Below are 18,248 nucleotides of genomic sequence, written 5' to 3'. Positions count from 1 at the left end.
CTCAATTTATTTATCCTATTATATGCACTTCCAACAGATCTTTGAACAATCTGTACAGAGCAGGACCTATGGAGAACTCTTTAGAACTTTGAGGCGAACAAAGAGAAAGTGCTATTCACCAGCCACTTGAACGGCTCAAAGCTGCTTTGAAATTGAGACAATAGCCACCTCTTGGCTGGCTAAAGCAATTTCAACAAGGGATCTCAAAGTCACAACATAGGGTGGAGTATGCAAATTTAAGCAGCCCCTGATCAAAGCCCTAAGGAAATTGCTGTAAGTGTGCTGGAGTCCAGTTGTCTACCAGATGCATGGCATTCTTCCAAATTTGCAGGGCCCGTCTGGCCAGGGCATACAAGAGCATGACTCTTCCAGTTGACCTCTTACATGGGTCCTATGCTCATTTGGTAAGGATTGCGCTTTGTCAGCAAGACGTTATAGAACCTAAATATATGAGAAACCCCATCTCTCTTGACAAGAGGAGAACGGAATAACGTGCCAGGTGAAGACCAACAGATGCAACTTCCATCAGATGTTAACCTGATAAAGGAGATTAAATCTCCAAAAGGCATGTCAGAAGTGGGATTCGAACCCACGCCTCCAAAGGAGACTGTGGCCTAAACACAGCGCCTTAGACCTCTCGGCCATCCTGACAGTATAGGCTTTTAAGAAATGAATAAAAGTTACTCAGAAACGTCTACCTCCATGCAAGCCTGAAATAATTTAAACCTTCAAACACAAGGTGCAACTTTATGCACAGGACAATAAACACAGAAGAACACATACGAAAGCACTTTATTTCACAGGTATACAGTTTTCATGCTTTTAGAACACCACATACCTCTCACCAGCTATTTAGGGTCCTGTATCCGACTCACAAAATTTCCTTGCCTGCGACCTCTCTCTCTACACAAACAACTACAGCACAGGAAGTAGGAAGGCAATAGGTGGGGCAGTTTATGCAAATTTATGCTGCCAATGTGCCTTGCAGATTCATGCAGGATTTCTAGATCCTTGCTGGATACAAGAGAGTAGGCCTTGTTCCAGATAAACTATCCCTAGCAGGGAAAGTCTGAGCACAGGCACTCTTTTGCTCTTTAGCCCCTGGCCTGGGACTCACCCTCACTTGCTGAGGCGTGAAATTCTGCATACCAACTTTGCAATGAAGGTATGTTTGTGGTTGTTTGGGGATGGGTGGGAGGTCAAGAGCAGGGAAAAGCAGGTCTCCTTCACTACTAGACTCCTCTTCTATGCCTCCCTGCCGTTCACTCACTCTGTCTTTGTTTCATTCTCTCCTTCCACAACACTCCTTCTCACTCACTCGCTCTATCACTTGTATTTTTGCCCTTGCTCTGCATTCTATAGTGGAAACATCTCTTGAATGAAGCATCTGAAAATGACGTGACATAAAATTTAAAACCTCCTTATTGGAAACCTAAAACATCACAAGACTTAATGTAACCCATTTCTTTCATAAAAAAGATTTTTAAAGTACCCCACAAAAGACATATAAAACACCACGAGTGCTAGAAGAATATTACATTAACGTTAAAGATAGAATAGGGCAAATGCATTTGCAGTTGAAACTGAAGTTTGGTACTTATTCAGATATTATTTACATTGCCAATTTTTAGCCGAGATTCTAAAGGAACTGAGAGAGAAAATGGTATTCAAGTTTTGTCAGAAGTGGGATTCGAACCCACGCCTCCAGGAGAGACTGCGGCCTTAACGCAGCGCCTTAGACCACTCGGCCATCCTGACGCCATGCTGCTTTTTCATCTAAAGGGTGAGAAAGATATTAGGAACCAAAAAATGCACAGAGCTTAGGCCAATAGTGGCTAGAGCAAGAAAAAAACTCACTGCACTCTTCCAAGAAGACAATCCTATAAGCCACTGCGAGGGAAATGATCATATTTCTCAAGAAAAAAATTAGAGTAAACACAGGACTGTCAGAAGTGGGATTTGAACCCACGCCTCCAGAGGAGACTGCGACCTGAACGCAGCGCCTTAGACCACTCGGCCATCCTGACTTGCTTTCCCAGCATCTTCCAGAGGCCAGACAGCCATGCAGGTGAGGTACTGAAAAGGAATGCCCTCAATATATTTATCCTATTATATGCACTTCCAACAGATCTTTGAACAATCTGTACAGAGCAGGACCTATGGAGAACTCTTTAGAACTTTGAGGCGAACAAAGAGAAAGTGCTATTCACCAGCCACTTGAACGGCTCAAAGCTGCTTTGAAATTGAGACAATAGCCACCTCTTGGCTGGCTAAAGCCATTTCAACAAGGGATCTCAAAGTCACAACATAGGGTGGAGTATGCAAATTTAAGCAGCCCCTGATCAAAGCCCTGCGGAAATTGCTGTAAGTGTGCTGGAGTCCAGTTGTCTACCAGATGAATGGCATTCTTCCAAATTTGCAGGGCCCGTCTGGCCAGGGCATACAAGAGCATGACTCTTCCAGATGACCTCTTACATGGGTCCTATGCTCATTTGGTAAGGATTGCGCTTTGTCAGCAAGACGTTATAGAACCTAAATATATGAGAAACCCCATCTCTCTTGACAAGAGGAGAACGGAATAACGTGCCAAGTGAAGACCAACAGATGCAACTTCCATCAGATGTTAACCTGATAAAGGAGATTAAATCTCCAAAAGGCATGTCAGAAGTGGGATTCGAACCCACGCCTCCAAAGGAGACTGTGGCCTAAACACAGCACCTTAGACCTCTCGGCCATCCTGACAGTATAGGCTTCTAAGAAATGAATAAAAGTTACTCAGAAACGTCTACCTCCATGCAAGCCTGAAATAATTTAAACCTTCAAACACAAGGTGCAACTTTATGCACAGGACAATAAACACAGAAGAACACATACGAAAGCACTTTATTTCACAGGTATACAGTTTTCATGCTTTTAGAACACCACATACCTCTCACCAGCTATTTAGGGTCCTGTATCCGACTCACAACATTTCCTTGCCTGCGACCTCTCTCTCTACACAAACAACTACAGCACAGGAAGTAGGAAGGCAATAGGTGGGGCAGTTTATGCAAATTTATGCTGCCAATGTGCCTTGCAGATTCATGCAGGATTTCTAGATCCTTGCTGGATACAAGAGAGTAGGCCTTGTTCTAGATAAACTATCCCTAGCAGGGAAAGTCTGAGCACAGGCACTCTTTTGCTCTTTAGCCCCTGGCCTGGGACTCACCCACACTTGCTGAGGCGTGAAATTCTGCATACCAACTTTGCACAGAAGGTATGTTTGTGGTTGTTGGGGATGGGTGGGAGGTCAAGAGCAGGGAAAAGCAGGTCTCCTTCACTACTAGACTCCTCTTATATGCCTCCCTGCCGTTCACTCACTCTGTCTTTGTTTCATTCTCTCCTTCCACAACACTCCTTCTCACTCACTCGCTCTATCACTTGTATTTTTGCCCTTGCTCTGCATTCTATAGTGGAAACAGCTCTTGAATGAAGCATCTGAAAATGACGTGACATAAAATTTAAAACCTCCTTATTGGAAACCTAAAACATCACAAGACTTAATGTAACCCATTTCTTTCATAAAAAAGATTTTTAAAGTACCCCACAAAAGAAATATAAAACACCACGAGTGCTAGAAGAATATTACATTAACGTTAAAGATAGAATAGGGCAAATGCATTTCCAGTTGAAACTGAAGTTTGGTACTTATTCAGATATTATTTACATTGCCAATTTTTAGCTGAGATTCTAAAGGAACTGAGAGAGAAAATGGAATTCAAGTTTTGTCAGAAGTGGGATTCGAACCCACGCCTCAAGGAGAGACTGCGGCCTTAACGCAGCGCCTTAGAACACTCGGCCATCCTGACCTCATGCTGATTTTTCATCTAAAGGGTGAGAAATATATTAGGAACCAAAAAATGCACAGAGCTTAGGCCAATAGTGGCTAGAGCAAGAAAAAAACTCACTGCACTCTTCCAAGAAGACAATCCTATAAGCCACTGCGAGGGAAATGATCATATTTCTCAAGAAAAAAAGTAGAGTAAACACAGGACTGTCAGAAGTGGGATTTGAACCCACGCCTCCAGAGGAGACTGCAACCTGAAGGCAGCGCCTTAGACCACTCGGCCATCCTGACTTGCTTTCCCAGCTTCTTCCAGAGGCCAGACAGCCATGCAGGTGAGGTACTGAAAAGGAATGCCCTCAATTTATTTATTCTATTATATACACTTCCAACAGATCTTTGAACAATCTGTACAGAGCAGGACCTATGGCGAACTCTTTAGAACTTTGAGGCGAACAAAGAGAAAGTGCTATTCACCAGCCACTTGAACGGCTCAAAGCTGCTTTGAAATTGAGACAATAGCCACCTCTTGGCTGGCTAAAGCAATTTCAACAAGGGATCTCAAAGTCACAACATAGGGTGGAGTATGCAAATTTAAGCAGCCCCTGATCAAAGCCCTGAGGAAATTGCTGTAAGTGTGCTGGAGTCCAGTTGTCTACCAGATGAATGGCATTCTTCCAAATTTGCAGGGCCCGTCTGGCCAGGGCATACAAGAGCATGACTCTTCCAGATGACCTCTTACATGGGTCCTATGCTCATTTGGTAAGGATTGCGCTTTGTCAGCAAGACGTTATAGAACCTAAATATATGAGAAACCCCATCTCTCTTGACAAGAGGAGAACGGAATAACGTGCCAAGTGAAGACCAACAGATGCAACTTCCATCAGATGTTAACCTGATAAAGGAGATTAAATCTCCAAAAGGGATGTCAGAAGTGGGATTCGAACCCACGCCTCCAAAGGAGACTGTGGCCTAAACACAGTGCCTTAGACCTCTCGGCCATCCTGACAGTATAGGCTTTTAAGAAATGAATAAAAGTTACTCAGAAACGTCTACCTCCATGCAAGCCTGAAATAATTTAAACCTTCAAACACAAGGTGCAACTTTATGCACAGGACAATAAACACAGAAGAACACATACGAAAGCACTTTATTTCACAGGTATACAGTTTTCATGCTTTTAGAACACCACATACCTCTCACCAGCTATTTAGGGTCCTGTATCCGACTCACAAAATTTCCTTGCCTGCGACCTCTCTCTCTACACAAACAACTACAGCACAGGAAGTAGGAAGGCAATAGGTGGGGCAGTTTATGCAAATTTATGCTGCCAATGTGCCTTGCAGATTCATGCAGGATTTCTAGATCCTTGCTGGATACAAGAGAGTAGGCCTTGTTCCAGATAAACTATCCCTAGCAGGGAAAGTCTGAGCACAGGCACTCTTTTGCTCTTTAGCCCCTGGCCTGGGACTCACCCTCACTTGCTGAGGCGTGAAATTCTGCATACCAACTTTGCACAGAAGGTATGTTTGTGGTTGTTTGGGGATGGGTGGGAGGTCAAGAGCAGGGAAAAGCAGGTCTCCTTCACTACTAGACTCCTCTTCTATGCCTCCCTGCCGTTCACTCACTCTGTCTTTGTTTCATTCTCTCCTTCCACAACACTCCTTCTCACTCACTCGCTCTATCACTTGTATTTTTGCCCTTGCTCTGCATTCTATAGTGGAAACATCTCTTGAATGAAGCATCTGAAAATGACGTGACATAAAATTTAAAACCTCCTTATTGGAAACCTAAAACATCACAAGACTTAATATAACCCATTTCTTTCATAAAAAAGATTTTTAAAGTACCCCACAAAACAAATATAAAACACCACGAGTGCTAGAAGAATATTACATTAACGTTAAAGATAGAATAGGGCAAATGCATTTGCAGTTGAAACTGAAGTTTGGTACTTATTCAGATATTATTTACATTGCCAATTTTTAGCCGAGATTCTAAAGGAACTGAGAGAGAAAATGGAATTCAAGTTTTGTCAGAAGTGGGATTCGAACCCACGCCTCCAGGAGAGACTGCGGCCTTAACGCAGCGCCTTAGACCACTCGGCCATCCTGACCCCATGCTGCTTTTTCATCTAAAGGGTGAGAAAGATATTAGGAACCAAAAAATGCACAGAGCTTAGGCCAATAGTGGCTAGAGCAAGAAAAAAACTCACTGCACTCTTCCAAGAAGACAATCCTATAAGCCACTGCGAGGGAAATGATCATATTTCTCAAGAAAAAAAGTAGAGTAAACACAGGACTGTCAGAAGTGGGATTTGAACCCACGCCTCCAGAGGAGACTGCGACCTGAACGCAGCGCCTTAGACCACTCGGCCATCCTGACTTGCTTTCCCAGCATCTTCTAGAGGCCAGACAGCCATGCAGGTGAGGTACTGAAAAGGAATGCCCTCAATATATTTATCCTATTATATGCACTTCCAACAGATCTTTGAACAATCTGTACAGAGCAGGACCTATGGAGAACTCTTTAGAACTTTGAGGCGAACAAAGAGAAAGTGCTATTCACCAGCCACTTGAACGGCTCAAAGCTGCTTTGAAATTGAGACAATAGCCACCTCTTGGCTGGCTAAAGCAATTTCAACAAGGGATCTCAAAGTCACAACATAGGGTGGAGTATGCAAATTTAAGCAGCCCCTGATCAAAGCCCTAAGGAAATTACTGTAAGTGTGCTGGAGTCCAGTTGTCTACCAGATGCATGACATTCTTCCAAATTTGCAGGGCCCGTCTGGCCAGGGCATACAAGAGCATGACTCTTCCAGATGACCTCTTACATGGGTCCTATGCTCATTTGGTAAGGATTGCGCTTTGTCAGCAAGACGTTATAGAACCTAAATATATGAGAAACCCCATGTCTCTTGACAAGAGGAGAACGGAATAACGTGCCAAGTGAAGACCAACAGATGCAACTTCCATCAGATGTTAACCTGATAAAGGAGATTAAATCTCCAAAAGGCATGTCAGAAGTGGGATTCGAACCCACACCTCCAAAGGAGACTGTGGCCTAAACACAGCACCTTAGACCTCTCGGCCATCCTGACAGTATAGGCTTTTAAGAAATGAATAAAAGTTACTCAGAAACGTCTACCTCCATGCAAGCCTGAAATAATTTAAACCTTCAAACACAAGGTGCAACTTTATGCACAGGACAATAAACACAGAAGAACACATACGAAAGCACTTTATTTCACAGGTATACAGTTTTCATGCTTTTAGAACACCACATACCTCTCACCAGCTATTTAGGGTCCTGTATCCGACTCACAACATTTCCTTGCCTGCGACCTCTCTCTCTACACAAACAACTACAGCACAGGAAGTAGGAAGGCAATAGGTGGGGCAGTTTATGCAAATTTATGCTGCCAATGTGCCTTGCAGATTCATGCAGGATTTCTAGATCCTTGCTGGATACAAGAGAGTAGGCCTTGTTCCAGATAAACTATCCCTAGCAGGGAAATTCTGAGCACAGGCACTCTTTTGCTCTTTAGCCCCTGGCCTGGGACTCACCCTCACTTGCTGAGGCGTGAAATTCTGCATACCAACTTTGCACAGAAGGTATGTTTGTGGTTGTTTGGGGATGGGTGGGAGGTCAAGAGCAGGGAAAAGCAGGTCTCCTTCACTACTAGACTCCTCTTCTATGCCTCCCTGCCATTCACTCACTCTGTCTTTGTTTCATTCTCTCCTTCCACAACACTCCTTCTCACTCACTCGCTCTATCACTTGTATTTTTGCCCTTGCTCTGCATTCTATAGTGGAAACAGCTCTTGAATGAAGCATCTGAAAATGACGTGACATAAAATTTAAAACCTCCTTATTGGAAACCTAAAACATCACAAGACTTAATGTAACCCATTTCTTTCATAAAAAAGATTTTTAAAGTACCCCACAAAAGAAATATAAAACACCACGAGTGCTAGAAGAATATTACTTTAACGTTAAAGATAGAATAGGGCAAATGCATTTGCAGTTGAAACTGAAGTTTGGTACTTATTCAGATATTATTTACATTGCCAATTTTTAGCTGAGATTCTAAAGGAACTGAGAGAGAAAATGGAATTCAAGTTTTGTCAGAAGTGGGATTCGAACCCATGCCTCCAGGAGAGACTGCGGCCTTAACGCAGCGCCTTAGACCACTCGGCCATCCTGACCCCATGCTGCTTTTTCATCTAAAGGGTGAGAAAGATATTAGGAACCAAAAAATGAACAGAGCTTAGGCCAATAGTGGCTAGAGCAAGAAAAAAACTCACTGCACTCTTCCAAGAAGACAATCCTATAAGCCACTGCGAGGGAAATGATCATATTTCTCAAGAAAAAAATTAGAGTAAACACAGGACTGTCAGAAGTGGGATTTGAACCCACGCCTCCAGAGGAGACTGCGACCTGAACGCAGCGCCTTAGACCACTCGGCCATCCTGACTTGCTTTCTCAACATCTTCCAGAGGCCAGACAGCCATGCAGGTGAGGTACTGAAAAGGAATGCCCTCAATTTATTTATCCTATTATATGCACTTCCAACAGATCTTTGAACAATCTGTACAGAGCAGGACCTATGGAGAACTCTTTAGAACTTTGAGGCGAACAAAGAGAAAGTGCTATTCACCAGCCACTTGAACGGCTCAAAGCTGCTTTGAAATTGAGACAATAGCCACCTCTTGGCTGGCTAAAGCAATTTCAACAAGGGATCTCAAAGTCACAACATAGGGTGGAGTATGCAAATTTAAGCAGCCCCTGATCAAAGCCCTGAGGAAATTGCTGTAAGTGTGCTGGAGTCCAGTTGTCTACCAGATGAATGGCATTCTTCCAAATTTGCAGGGCCCGTCTGGCCAGGGCATACAAGAGCATGACTCTTCCAGATGACCTCTTACATGGGTCCTATGCTCATTTGGTAAGGATTGCGCTTTGTCAGCAAGACGTTATAGAACCTAAATATATGAGAAACCCCATCTCTCTTGACAAGAGGAGAACGGAATAACGTGCCAAGTGAAGACCAACAGATGCAACTTCCATCAGATGTTAACCTGATAAAGGAGATTAAATCTCCAAAAGGGATGTCAGAAGTGGGATTCGAACCCACGCCTCCAAAGGAGACTGTGGCCTAAACACAGTGCCTTAGACCTCTCGGCCATCCTGACAGTATAGGCTTTTAAGAAATGAATAAAAGTTACTCAGAAACGTCTACCTCCATGCAAGCCTGAAATAATTTAAACCTTCAAACACAAGGTGCAACTTTATGCACAGGACAATAAACACAGAAGAACACATACGAAAGCACTTTATTTCACAGGTATACAGTTTTCATGCTTTTAGAACACCACATACCTCTCACCAGCTATTTAGGGTCCTGTATCCGACTCACAAAATTTCCTTGCCTGCGACCTCTCTCTCTACACAAACAACTACAGCACAGGAAGTAGGAAGGCAATAGGTGGGGCAGTTTATGCAAATTTATGCTGCCAATGTGCCTTGCAGATTCATGCACGATTTCTAGATCCTTGCTGGATACAAGAGAGTAGGCCTTGTTCCAGATAAACTATCCCTAGCAGGGAAAGTCTGAGCACAGGCACTCTTTTGCTCTTTAGCCCCTGGCCTGGGACTCACCCTCACTTGCTGAGGCGTGAAATTCTGCATACCAACTTTGCACAGAAGGTATGTTTGTGGTTGTTTGGGGATGGGTGGGAGGTCAAGAGCAGGGAAAAGCAGGTCTCCTTCACTACTAGACTCCTCTTCTATGCCTCCCTGCCATTCACTCACTCTGTCTTTGTTTCATTCTCTCCTTCCACAACACTCCTTCTCACTCACTCGCTCTATCACTTGTATATTTGCCCTTGCTCTGCATTCTATAGTGGAAACAGCTCTTGAATGAAGCATCTGAAAATGACGTGACATAAAATTTAACCCCTTCGATGCTGCGCAGATTCCGCCGCTGTGCTGACGGAATCTTGCGCGGGTGTGGTCATGACGGAATGGTTCCGTCATGAGCACAGCTCAACCGTGGGTCATGACGGAACCATTCCGTCATGAGCACCGAAGGGGTTAAAACCTCCTTATTGGAAACCTAAAACATCACAAGACTTAATGTAACCCATTTCTTTCATAAAAAAGATTTTTAAAGTACCCCACAAAAGAAATATAAAACACCACGAGTGCTAGAAGAATATTACATTAACGTTAAACATAGAATAGGGCAAATGCATTTGCAGTTGAAACTGAAGTTTGGTACTTATTCAGATATTATTTACATTGCCAATTTTTAGCTGAGATTCTAAAGGAACTGAGAGAGAAAATGGAATTCAAGTTTTGTCAGAAGTGGGATTCGAACCCACGCCTCCAGGAGAGACTGCAGCCTTAACGCAGCACCTTAGACCACTCGGCCATCCTGACCCCATGCTGCTTTTTCATCTAAAGGGTGAGAAATATATTAGGAACCAAAAAATGCACAGAGCTTAGGCCAATAGTGGCTAGAGCAAGAAAAAAACTCACTGCACTCTTCCAAGAAGACAATCCTATAAGCCACTGCGAGGGAAATGATCATATTTCTCAAGAAAAAAAGTAGAGTAAACACAGGACTGTGAGAAGTGGGATTTGAACCCACGCCTCCAGAGGAAACTGCGACCTGAATGCAGCGCCTTAGACCACTCAGCCATCCTGACTTGCTTTCCCAGCTTCTTCCAGAGGCCAGACAGCCATGCAGGTGAGGTACTGAAAAGGAATGCCCTCAATTTATTTATCCTATTATATGCACTTCCAACAGATCTTTGAACAATCTGTACAGAGCAGGACCTATGGAGAACTCTTTAGAACTTTGAGGCGAACAAAGAGAAAGTGCTATTCACCAGCCACTTGAACGGCTCAAAGCTGCTTTGAAATTGAGACAATAGCCACCTCTTGGCTGGCTAAAGCCATTTCAACAAGGGATCTCAAAGTCACAACATAGGGTGGAGTATGCAAATTTAAGCAGCCCCTGATCAAAGCCCTGCGGAAATTGCTGTAAGTATGCTGGAGTCCAGTTGTCTACCAGATGAATGGCATTCTTCCAAATTTGCAGGGCCCGTCTGGCCAGGGCATACAAGAGCATGACTCTTCCAGATGACCTCTTACATGGGTCCTATGCTCATTTGGTAAGGATTGCGCTTTGTCAGCAAGACGTTATAGTACCTAAATATATGAGAAACCCCATCTCTCTTGACAAGAGGAGAACGGAATAACGTGCCAAGTGAAGACCAACAGATGCAACTTCCATCAGATGTTAACCTGATAAAGGAGATTAAATCTCCAAAAGGCATGTCAGAAGTGGGATTCGAACCCACGCCTCCAAAGGAGACTGTGGCCTAAACACAGCACCTTAGACCTCTCGGCCATCCTGACAGTATAGGCTTCTAAGAAATGAATAAAAGTTACTCAGAAACGTCTACCTCCATGCAAGCCTGAAATAATTTAAACCTTCAAACACAAGGTGCAACTTTATGCACAGGACAATAAACACAGAAGAACACATACGAAAGCACTTTATTTCACAGCTATACAGTTTTCATGCTTTTAGAACACCACATACCTCTCACCAGCTATTTAGGGTCCTGTATCCGACTCACAACATTTCCTTGCCTGCGACCTCTCTCTCTACACAAACAACTACAGCACAGGAAGTAGGAAGGCAATAGGTGGGGCAGTTTATGCAAATTTATGCTGCCAATGTGCCTTGCAGATTCATGCAGGATTTCTAGATCCTTGCTGGATACAAGAGAGTAGGCCTTGTTCTAGATAAACTATCCCTAGCAGGGAAAGTCTGAGCACAGGCACTCTTTTGCTCTTTAGCCTCTGGCCTGGGACTCACCCTCACTTGCTGAGGCGTGAAATTCTGCATACCAACTTTGCACAGAAGGTATGTTTGTGGTTGTTGGGGATGGGTGGGAGGTCAAGAGCAGGGAAAAGCAGGTCTCCTTCACTACTAGACTCCTCTTATATGCCTCCCTGCCGTTCACTCACTCTGTCTTTGTTTCATTCTCTCCTTCCACAACACTCCTTCTCACTCACTCGCTCTATCACTTGTATTTTTGCCCTTGCTCTGCATTCTATAGTGGAAACAGCTCTTGAATGAAGCATCTGAAAATGACGTGACATAAAATTTAAAACCTCCTTATTGGAAACCTAAAACATCACAAGACTTAATGTAACCCATTTCTTTCATAAAAAAGATTTTTAAAGTACCCCACAAAAGAAATATAAAACACCACGAGTGCTAGAAGAATATTACATTAACGTTAAAGATAGAATAGGGCAAATGCATTTGCAGTTGAAACTGAAGTTTGGTACTTATTCAGATATTATTTACATTGCCAATTTTTAGCTGAGATTCTAAAGGAACTGAGAGAGAAAATGGAATTCAAGTTTTGTCAGAAGTGGGATTCGAACCCACGCCTCCAGGAGAGACTGCGGCCTTAACGCAGCGCCTTAGAACACTCGGCCATCCTGACCTCATGCTGATTTTTCATCTAAAGGGTGAGAAATATATTAGGAACCAAAAAATGCACAGAGCTTAGGCCAATAGTGGCTAGAGCAAGAAAAAAACTCACTGCACTCTTCCAAGAAGACAATCCTATAAGCCACTGCGAGGGAAATGATCATATTTCTCAAGAAAAAAAGTAGAGTAAACACAGGACTGTCAGAAGTGGGATTTGAACCCACGCCTCCAGAGGAGACTGCGACCTGAACGCAGCGCCTTAGACCACTCGGCCATCCTGACTTGCTTTCCCAGCATCTTCCAGAGGCCAGACAGCCATGCAGGTGAGGTACTGAAAAGGAATGCCCTCAATATATTTATCCTATTATATGCACTTCCAACAGATCTTTGAACAATCTGTACAGAGCAGGACCTATGGAGAACTCTTTAGAACTTTGAGGCGAACAAAGAGAAAGTGCTATTCACCAGCCACTTGAACGGCTCAAAGCTGCTTTGAAATTGAGACAATAGCCACCTCTTGGCTGGCTAAAGCAATTTCAACAAGGGATCTCAAAGTCACAACATAGGGTGGAGTATGCAAATTTAAGCAGCCCCTGATCAAAGCCCTGAGGAAATTGCTGTAAGTGTGCTGGAGTCCAGTTGTCTACCAGATGAATGGCATTCTTCCAAATTTGCAGGGCCCGTCTGGCCAGGGCATACAAGAGCATGACTCTTCCAGATGACCTCTTACATGGGTCCTATGCTCATTTGGTAAGGATTGCGCTTTGTCAGCAAGACGTTATAGAACCTAAATATATGAGAAACCCCATCTCTCTTGACAAGAGGAGAACGGAATAACGTGCCAAGTGAAGACCAACAGATGCAACTTCCATCAGATGTTAACCTGATAAAGGAGATTAAATCTCCAAAAGGCATGTCAGAAGTGGGATTCGAACCCACGCCTCCAAAGGAGACTGTGGCCTAAACACAGCGCCTTAGACCTCTCGGCCATCCTGACAGTATAGGCTTTTAAGGAATGAATAAAAGTTACTCAGAAACGTCTACCTCCATGCAAGCCTGAAATAATTTAAACCTTCAAACACAAGGTGCAACTTTATGCACAGGACAATAAACACAGAAGAACACATACGAAAGCACTTTATTTCACAGGTATACAGTTTTCATGCTTTTAGAACACCACATACCTCTCACCAGCTATTTAGGGTCCTGTATCCGACTCACAACATTTCCTTGCCTGCGACCTCTCTCTCTACACAAACAACTACAGCACAGGAAGTAGGAAGGCAATAGGTGGGGCAGTTTATGCAAATTTATGCTGCCAATGTGCCTTGCAGATTCATGCAGGATTTCTAGATCCTTGCTGGATACAAGAGAGTAGGCCTTGTTCCAGATAAACTATCCCTAGCAGGGAAAGTCTGAGCACAGGCACTCTTTTGCTCTTTAGCCCCTGGCCTGGGACTCACCCTCACTTGCTGAGGCGTGAAATTCTGCATACCAACTTTGCACAGAAGGTATGTTTGTGGTTGTTTGGGGATGGGTGGGAGGTCAAGAGCAGGGAAAAGCAGGTCTCCTTCACTACTAGACTCCTCTTCTATGCCTCCCTGCCATTCACTCACTCTGTCTTTGTTTCATTCTCTCCTTCCACAACACTCCTTCTCACTCACTCGCTCTATCACTTGTATTTTTGCCCTTGCTCTGCATTCTATAGTGGAAACATCTCTTGAATGAAGCATCTGAAAATGACGTGACATAAAATTTAAAACCTCCTTATTGGAAACCTAAAACATCACAAGACTTAATGTAACCCATTTCTTTCATAAAAAAGATTTTTAAAGTACCCCACAAAAGAAATATAAAACACCACGAGTGCTAGAAGAATATTACATTAACGTTAAAGATAGAATAGGGCAAATGCATTTGCAGTTGAAACTGAAGTTTGGTACTTATTCAGATATTATTTACATTGCCAATTTTTAGCTGAGATTCTAAAGGAACTGAGAGAGAAAATGGAATTCAAGTTTTGTCAGAAGTGGGATTCGAACCCATGCCTCCAGGAGAGACTGCGGCCTTAACGCAGCGCCTTAGACCACTCGGCCATCCTGACCCCATGCTGCTTTTTCATCTAAAGGGTGAGAAAGATATTAGGAACCAAAAAATGCACAGAGCTTAGGCCAATAGTGGCTAGAGCAAGAAAAAAACTCACTGCACTCTTCCAAGAAGACAATCCTATAAGCCACTGCGAGGGAAATGATCATATTTCTCAAGAAAAAAATTAGAGTAAACACAGGACTGTCAGAAGTGGGATTTGAACCCACGCCTCCAGAGGAGACTGCGACCTGAACGCAGCGCCTTAGACCACTCGGCCATCCTGACTTGCTTTCTCAACATCTTCCAGAGGCCAGACAGCCATGCAGGTGAGGTACTGAAAAGGAATGCCCTCAATTTATTTATCCTATTATATGCACTTCCAACAGATCTTTGAACAATCTGTACAGAGCAGGACCTATGGAGAACTCTTTAGAACTTTGAGGCGAACAAAGAGAAAGTGCTATTCACCAGCCACTTGAACGGCTCAAAGCTGCTTTGAAATTGAGACAATAGCCACCTCTTGGCTGGCTAAAGCAATTTCAACAAGGGATCTCAAAGTCACAACATAGGGTGGAGTATGCAAATTTAAGCAGCCCCTGATCAAAGCCCTAAGGAAATTGCTGTAAGTGTGCTGGAGTCCAGTTGTCTACCAGATGCATGGCATTCTTCCAAATTTGCAGGGCCCGTCTGGCCAGGGCATACAAGAGCATGACTCTTCCAGTTGACCTCTTACATGGGTCCTATGCTCATTTGGTAAGGATTGCGCTTTGTCAGCAAGACGTTATAGAACCTAAATATATGAGAAACCCCATCTCTCTTGACAAGAGGAGAACGGAATAACGTGCCAGGTGAAGACCAACAGATGCAACTTCCATCAGATGTTAACCTGATAAAGGAGATTAAATCTCCAAAAGGCATGTCAGAAGTGGGATTCGAACCCCCGCCTCCAAAGGAGACTGTGGCCTAAACACAGCGCCTTAGACCTCTCGGCAATCCTGACAGTATAGGCTTTTAAGAAATGAATAAAAGTTACTCAGAAACGTCTACCTCCATGCAAGCCTGAAATAATTTAAACCTTCAAACACAAGGTGCAACTTTATGCACAGGACAATAAACACAGAAGAACACATACGAAAGCACTTTATTTCACAGGTATACAGTTTTCATGCTTTTAGAACACCACATACCTCTCACCAGCTATTTAGGGTCCTGTATCCGACTCACAAAATTTCCTTGCCTGCGACCTCTCTCTCTACACAAACAACTACAGCACAGGAAGTAGGAAGGCAATAGGTGGGGCAGTTTATGCAAATTTATGCTGCCAATGTGCCTTGCAGATTCATGCAGGATTTCTAGATCCTTGCTGGATACAAGAGAGTAGGCCTTGTTCCAGATAAACTATCCCTAGCAGGGAAAGTCTGAGCACAGGCACTCTTTTGCTCTTTAGCCCCTGGCCTGGGACTCACCCTCACTTGCTGAGGCGTGAAATTCTGCATACCAACTTTGCACAGAAGGTATGTTTGTGGTTGTTTGGGGATGGGTGGGAGGTCAAGAGCAGGGAAAAGCAGGTCTCCTTCACTACTAGACTCCTCTTCTATGCCTCCCTGCCGTTCACTCACTCTGTCTTTGTTTCATTCTCTCCTTCCACAACACTCCTTCTCACTCACTCGCTCTATCACTTGTATTTTTGCCCTTGCTCTGCATTCTATAGTGGAAACATCTCTTGAATGAAGCATCTGAAAATGACGTGACATAAAATTTAAAACCTCCTTATTGGAAACCTAAAACATCACAAGACTTAATGTAACCCATTTCTTTCATAAAAAAGATTTTTAAAGTACCCCACAAAAGACATATAAAACACCACGAGTGCTAGAAGAATATTACATTAACGTTAAAGATAGAATAGGGCAAATGCATTTGCAGTTGAAACTGAAGTTTGGTACTTATTCAGATATTATTTACATTGCCAATTTTTAGCCGAGATTCTAAAGGAACTGAGAGAGAAAATGGTATTCAAGTTTTGTCAGAAGTGGGATTCGAACCCACGCCTCCAGGAGAGACTGCGGCCTTAACGCAGCGCCTTAGACCACTCGGCCATCCTGACGCCATGCTGCTTTTTCATCTAAAGGGTGAGAAAGATATTAGGAACCAAAAAATGCACAGAGCTTAGGCCAATAGTGGCTAGAGCAAGAAAAAAACTCACTGCACTCTTCCAAGAAGACAATCCTATAAGCCACTGCGAGGGAAATGATCATATTTCTCAAGAAAAAAATTAGAGTAAACACAGGACTGTCAGAAGTGGGATTTGAACCCACGCCTCCAGAGGAGACTGCGACCTGAACGCAGCGCCTTAGACCACTCGGCCATCCTGACTTGCTTTCCCAGCATCTTCCAGAGGCCAGACAGCCATGCAGGTGAGGTACTGAAAAGGAATGCCCTCAATATATTTATCCTATTATATGCACTTCCAACAGATCTTTGAACAATCTGTACAGAGCAGGACCTATGGAGAACTCTTTAGAACTTTGAGGCGAACAAAGAGAAAGTGCTATTCACCAGCCACTTGAACGGCTCAAAGCTGCTTTGAAATTGAGACAATAGCCACCTCTTGGCTGGCTAAAGCCATTTCAACAAGGGATCTCAAAGTCACAACATAGGGTGGAGTATGCAAATTTAAGCAGCCCCTGATCAAAGCCCTGCGGAAATTGCTGTAAGTGTGCTGGAGTCCAGTTGTCTACCAGATGAATGGCATTCTTCCAAATTTGCAGGGCCCGTCTGGCCAGGGCATACAAGAGCATGACTCTTCCAGATGACCTCTTACATGGGTCCTATGCTCATTTGGTAAGGATTGCGCTTTGTCAGCAAGACGTTATAGAACCTAAATATATGAGAAACCCCATCTCTCTTGACAAGAGGAGAACGGAATAACGTGCCAAGTGAAGACCAACAGATGCAACTTCCATCAGATGTTAACCTGATAAAGGAGATTAAATCTCCAAAAGGCATGTCAGAAGTGGGATTCGAACCCACGCCTCCAAAGGAGACTGTGGCCTAAACACAGCACCTTAGACCTCTCGGCCATCCTGACAGTATAGGCTTCTAAGAAATGAATAAAAGTTACTCAGAAACGTCTACCTCCATGCAAGCCTGAAATAATTTAAACCTTCAAATACAAGGTGCAACTTTATGCACAGGACAATAAACACAGAAGAACACATACGAAAGCACTTTATTTCACAGGTATACAGTTTTCATGCTTTTAGAACACCACATACCTCTCACCAGCTATTTAGGGTCCTGTATCCGACTCACAACATTTCCTTGCCTGCGACCTCTCTCTCTACACAAACAACTACAGCACAGGAAGTAGGAAGGCAATAGGTGGGGCAGTTTATGCAAATTTATGCTGCCAATGTGCCTTGCAGATTCATGCAGGATTTCTAGATCCTTGCTGGATACAAGAGAGTAGGCCTTGTTCTAGATAAACTATCCCTAGCAGGGAAAGTCTGAGCACAGGCACTCTTTTGCTCTTTAGCCCCTGGCCTGGGACTCACCCTCACTTGCTGAGGCGTGAAATTCTGTATACCAACTTTGCACAGAAGGTATGTTTGTGGTTGTTGGGGATGGGTGGGAGGTCAAGAGCAGGGAAAAGCAGGTCTCCTTCACTACTAGACTCCTCTTATATGCCTCCCTGCCGTTCACTCACTCTGTCTTTGTTTCATTCTCTCCTTCCACAACACTCCTTCTCACTCACTCGCTCTATCACTTGTATTTTTGCCCTTGCTCTGCATTCTATAGTGGAAACAGCTCTTGAATG

The 18,248-nt window shown here is 43.7% G+C and overlaps 20 non-coding genes across 20 annotated transcripts; all 20 read right to left on the bottom strand.

The window, feature by feature from the left end:
* Nucleotides 1-568: 568 nt before the first annotated feature.
* TRNAL-UAG (transfer RNA leucine (anticodon UAG)) lies at nt 569-651 on the bottom strand. Its single transcript has one exon. It is a non-coding gene; the product is annotated as a tRNA-Leu (tRNA).
* A 1,024-nt stretch (nt 652-1,675) lies between these two features.
* Nucleotides 1,676-1,758, bottom strand: TRNAL-AAG (transfer RNA leucine (anticodon AAG)). Its single transcript has one exon. It is a non-coding gene; the product is annotated as a tRNA-Leu (tRNA).
* Nucleotides 1,759-1,944: 186 nt separating this feature from the next.
* TRNAL-CAG (transfer RNA leucine (anticodon CAG)) lies at nt 1,945-2,027 on the bottom strand. The gene has a single exon. It is a non-coding gene; the product is annotated as a tRNA-Leu (tRNA).
* A 632-nt stretch (nt 2,028-2,659) lies between these two features.
* On the bottom strand, nt 2,660-2,742 carry TRNAL-UAG (transfer RNA leucine (anticodon UAG)). Its single transcript has one exon. It is a non-coding gene; the product is annotated as a tRNA-Leu (tRNA).
* A 2,007-nt stretch (nt 2,743-4,749) lies between these two features.
* TRNAL-UAG (transfer RNA leucine (anticodon UAG)) lies at nt 4,750-4,832 on the bottom strand. The gene has a single exon. It is a non-coding gene; the product is annotated as a tRNA-Leu (tRNA).
* A 1,024-nt stretch (nt 4,833-5,856) lies between these two features.
* Nucleotides 5,857-5,939, bottom strand: TRNAL-AAG (transfer RNA leucine (anticodon AAG)). The gene has a single exon. It is a non-coding gene; the product is annotated as a tRNA-Leu (tRNA).
* A 186-nt stretch (nt 5,940-6,125) lies between these two features.
* TRNAL-CAG (transfer RNA leucine (anticodon CAG)) lies at nt 6,126-6,208 on the bottom strand. Its single transcript has one exon. It is a non-coding gene; the product is annotated as a tRNA-Leu (tRNA).
* A 632-nt stretch (nt 6,209-6,840) lies between these two features.
* On the bottom strand, nt 6,841-6,923 carry TRNAL-UAG (transfer RNA leucine (anticodon UAG)). Its single transcript has one exon. It is a non-coding gene; the product is annotated as a tRNA-Leu (tRNA).
* Nucleotides 6,924-7,947: 1,024 nt separating this feature from the next.
* TRNAL-AAG (transfer RNA leucine (anticodon AAG)) lies at nt 7,948-8,030 on the bottom strand. The gene has a single exon. It is a non-coding gene; the product is annotated as a tRNA-Leu (tRNA).
* A 186-nt stretch (nt 8,031-8,216) lies between these two features.
* Nucleotides 8,217-8,299, bottom strand: TRNAL-CAG (transfer RNA leucine (anticodon CAG)). The gene has a single exon. It is a non-coding gene; the product is annotated as a tRNA-Leu (tRNA).
* A 632-nt stretch (nt 8,300-8,931) lies between these two features.
* Nucleotides 8,932-9,014, bottom strand: TRNAL-UAG (transfer RNA leucine (anticodon UAG)). Its single transcript has one exon. It is a non-coding gene; the product is annotated as a tRNA-Leu (tRNA).
* A 1,166-nt stretch (nt 9,015-10,180) lies between these two features.
* Nucleotides 10,181-10,263, bottom strand: TRNAL-AAG (transfer RNA leucine (anticodon AAG)). The gene has a single exon. It is a non-coding gene; the product is annotated as a tRNA-Leu (tRNA).
* Nucleotides 10,264-11,164: 901 nt separating this feature from the next.
* Nucleotides 11,165-11,247, bottom strand: TRNAL-UAG (transfer RNA leucine (anticodon UAG)). The gene has a single exon. It is a non-coding gene; the product is annotated as a tRNA-Leu (tRNA).
* Nucleotides 11,248-12,539: 1,292 nt separating this feature from the next.
* On the bottom strand, nt 12,540-12,622 carry TRNAL-CAG (transfer RNA leucine (anticodon CAG)). The gene has a single exon. It is a non-coding gene; the product is annotated as a tRNA-Leu (tRNA).
* Nucleotides 12,623-13,254: 632 nt separating this feature from the next.
* Nucleotides 13,255-13,337, bottom strand: TRNAL-UAG (transfer RNA leucine (anticodon UAG)). Its single transcript has one exon. It is a non-coding gene; the product is annotated as a tRNA-Leu (tRNA).
* Nucleotides 13,338-14,361: 1,024 nt separating this feature from the next.
* On the bottom strand, nt 14,362-14,444 carry TRNAL-AAG (transfer RNA leucine (anticodon AAG)). Its single transcript has one exon. It is a non-coding gene; the product is annotated as a tRNA-Leu (tRNA).
* Nucleotides 14,445-14,630: 186 nt separating this feature from the next.
* On the bottom strand, nt 14,631-14,713 carry TRNAL-CAG (transfer RNA leucine (anticodon CAG)). Its single transcript has one exon. It is a non-coding gene; the product is annotated as a tRNA-Leu (tRNA).
* A 1,739-nt stretch (nt 14,714-16,452) lies between these two features.
* TRNAL-AAG (transfer RNA leucine (anticodon AAG)) lies at nt 16,453-16,535 on the bottom strand. The gene has a single exon. It is a non-coding gene; the product is annotated as a tRNA-Leu (tRNA).
* Nucleotides 16,536-16,721: 186 nt separating this feature from the next.
* Nucleotides 16,722-16,804, bottom strand: TRNAL-CAG (transfer RNA leucine (anticodon CAG)). Its single transcript has one exon. It is a non-coding gene; the product is annotated as a tRNA-Leu (tRNA).
* Nucleotides 16,805-17,436: 632 nt separating this feature from the next.
* On the bottom strand, nt 17,437-17,519 carry TRNAL-UAG (transfer RNA leucine (anticodon UAG)). The gene has a single exon. It is a non-coding gene; the product is annotated as a tRNA-Leu (tRNA).
* Between the last annotated feature and the right edge of the window lie 729 nt (nt 17,520-18,248).

The sequence above is a fragment of the Triturus cristatus genome, unplaced genomic scaffold (assembly GCF_964204655.1).
Source record: "Triturus cristatus unplaced genomic scaffold, aTriCri1.1 SCAFFOLD_262, whole genome shotgun sequence".
Taxonomy (NCBI): Eukaryota; Metazoa; Chordata; class Amphibia; order Caudata; family Salamandridae; genus Triturus; species Triturus cristatus.
Note: the sequence above shows the minus strand (reverse complement) of the source record. Positions and strands in the feature narration are given on the sequence as shown.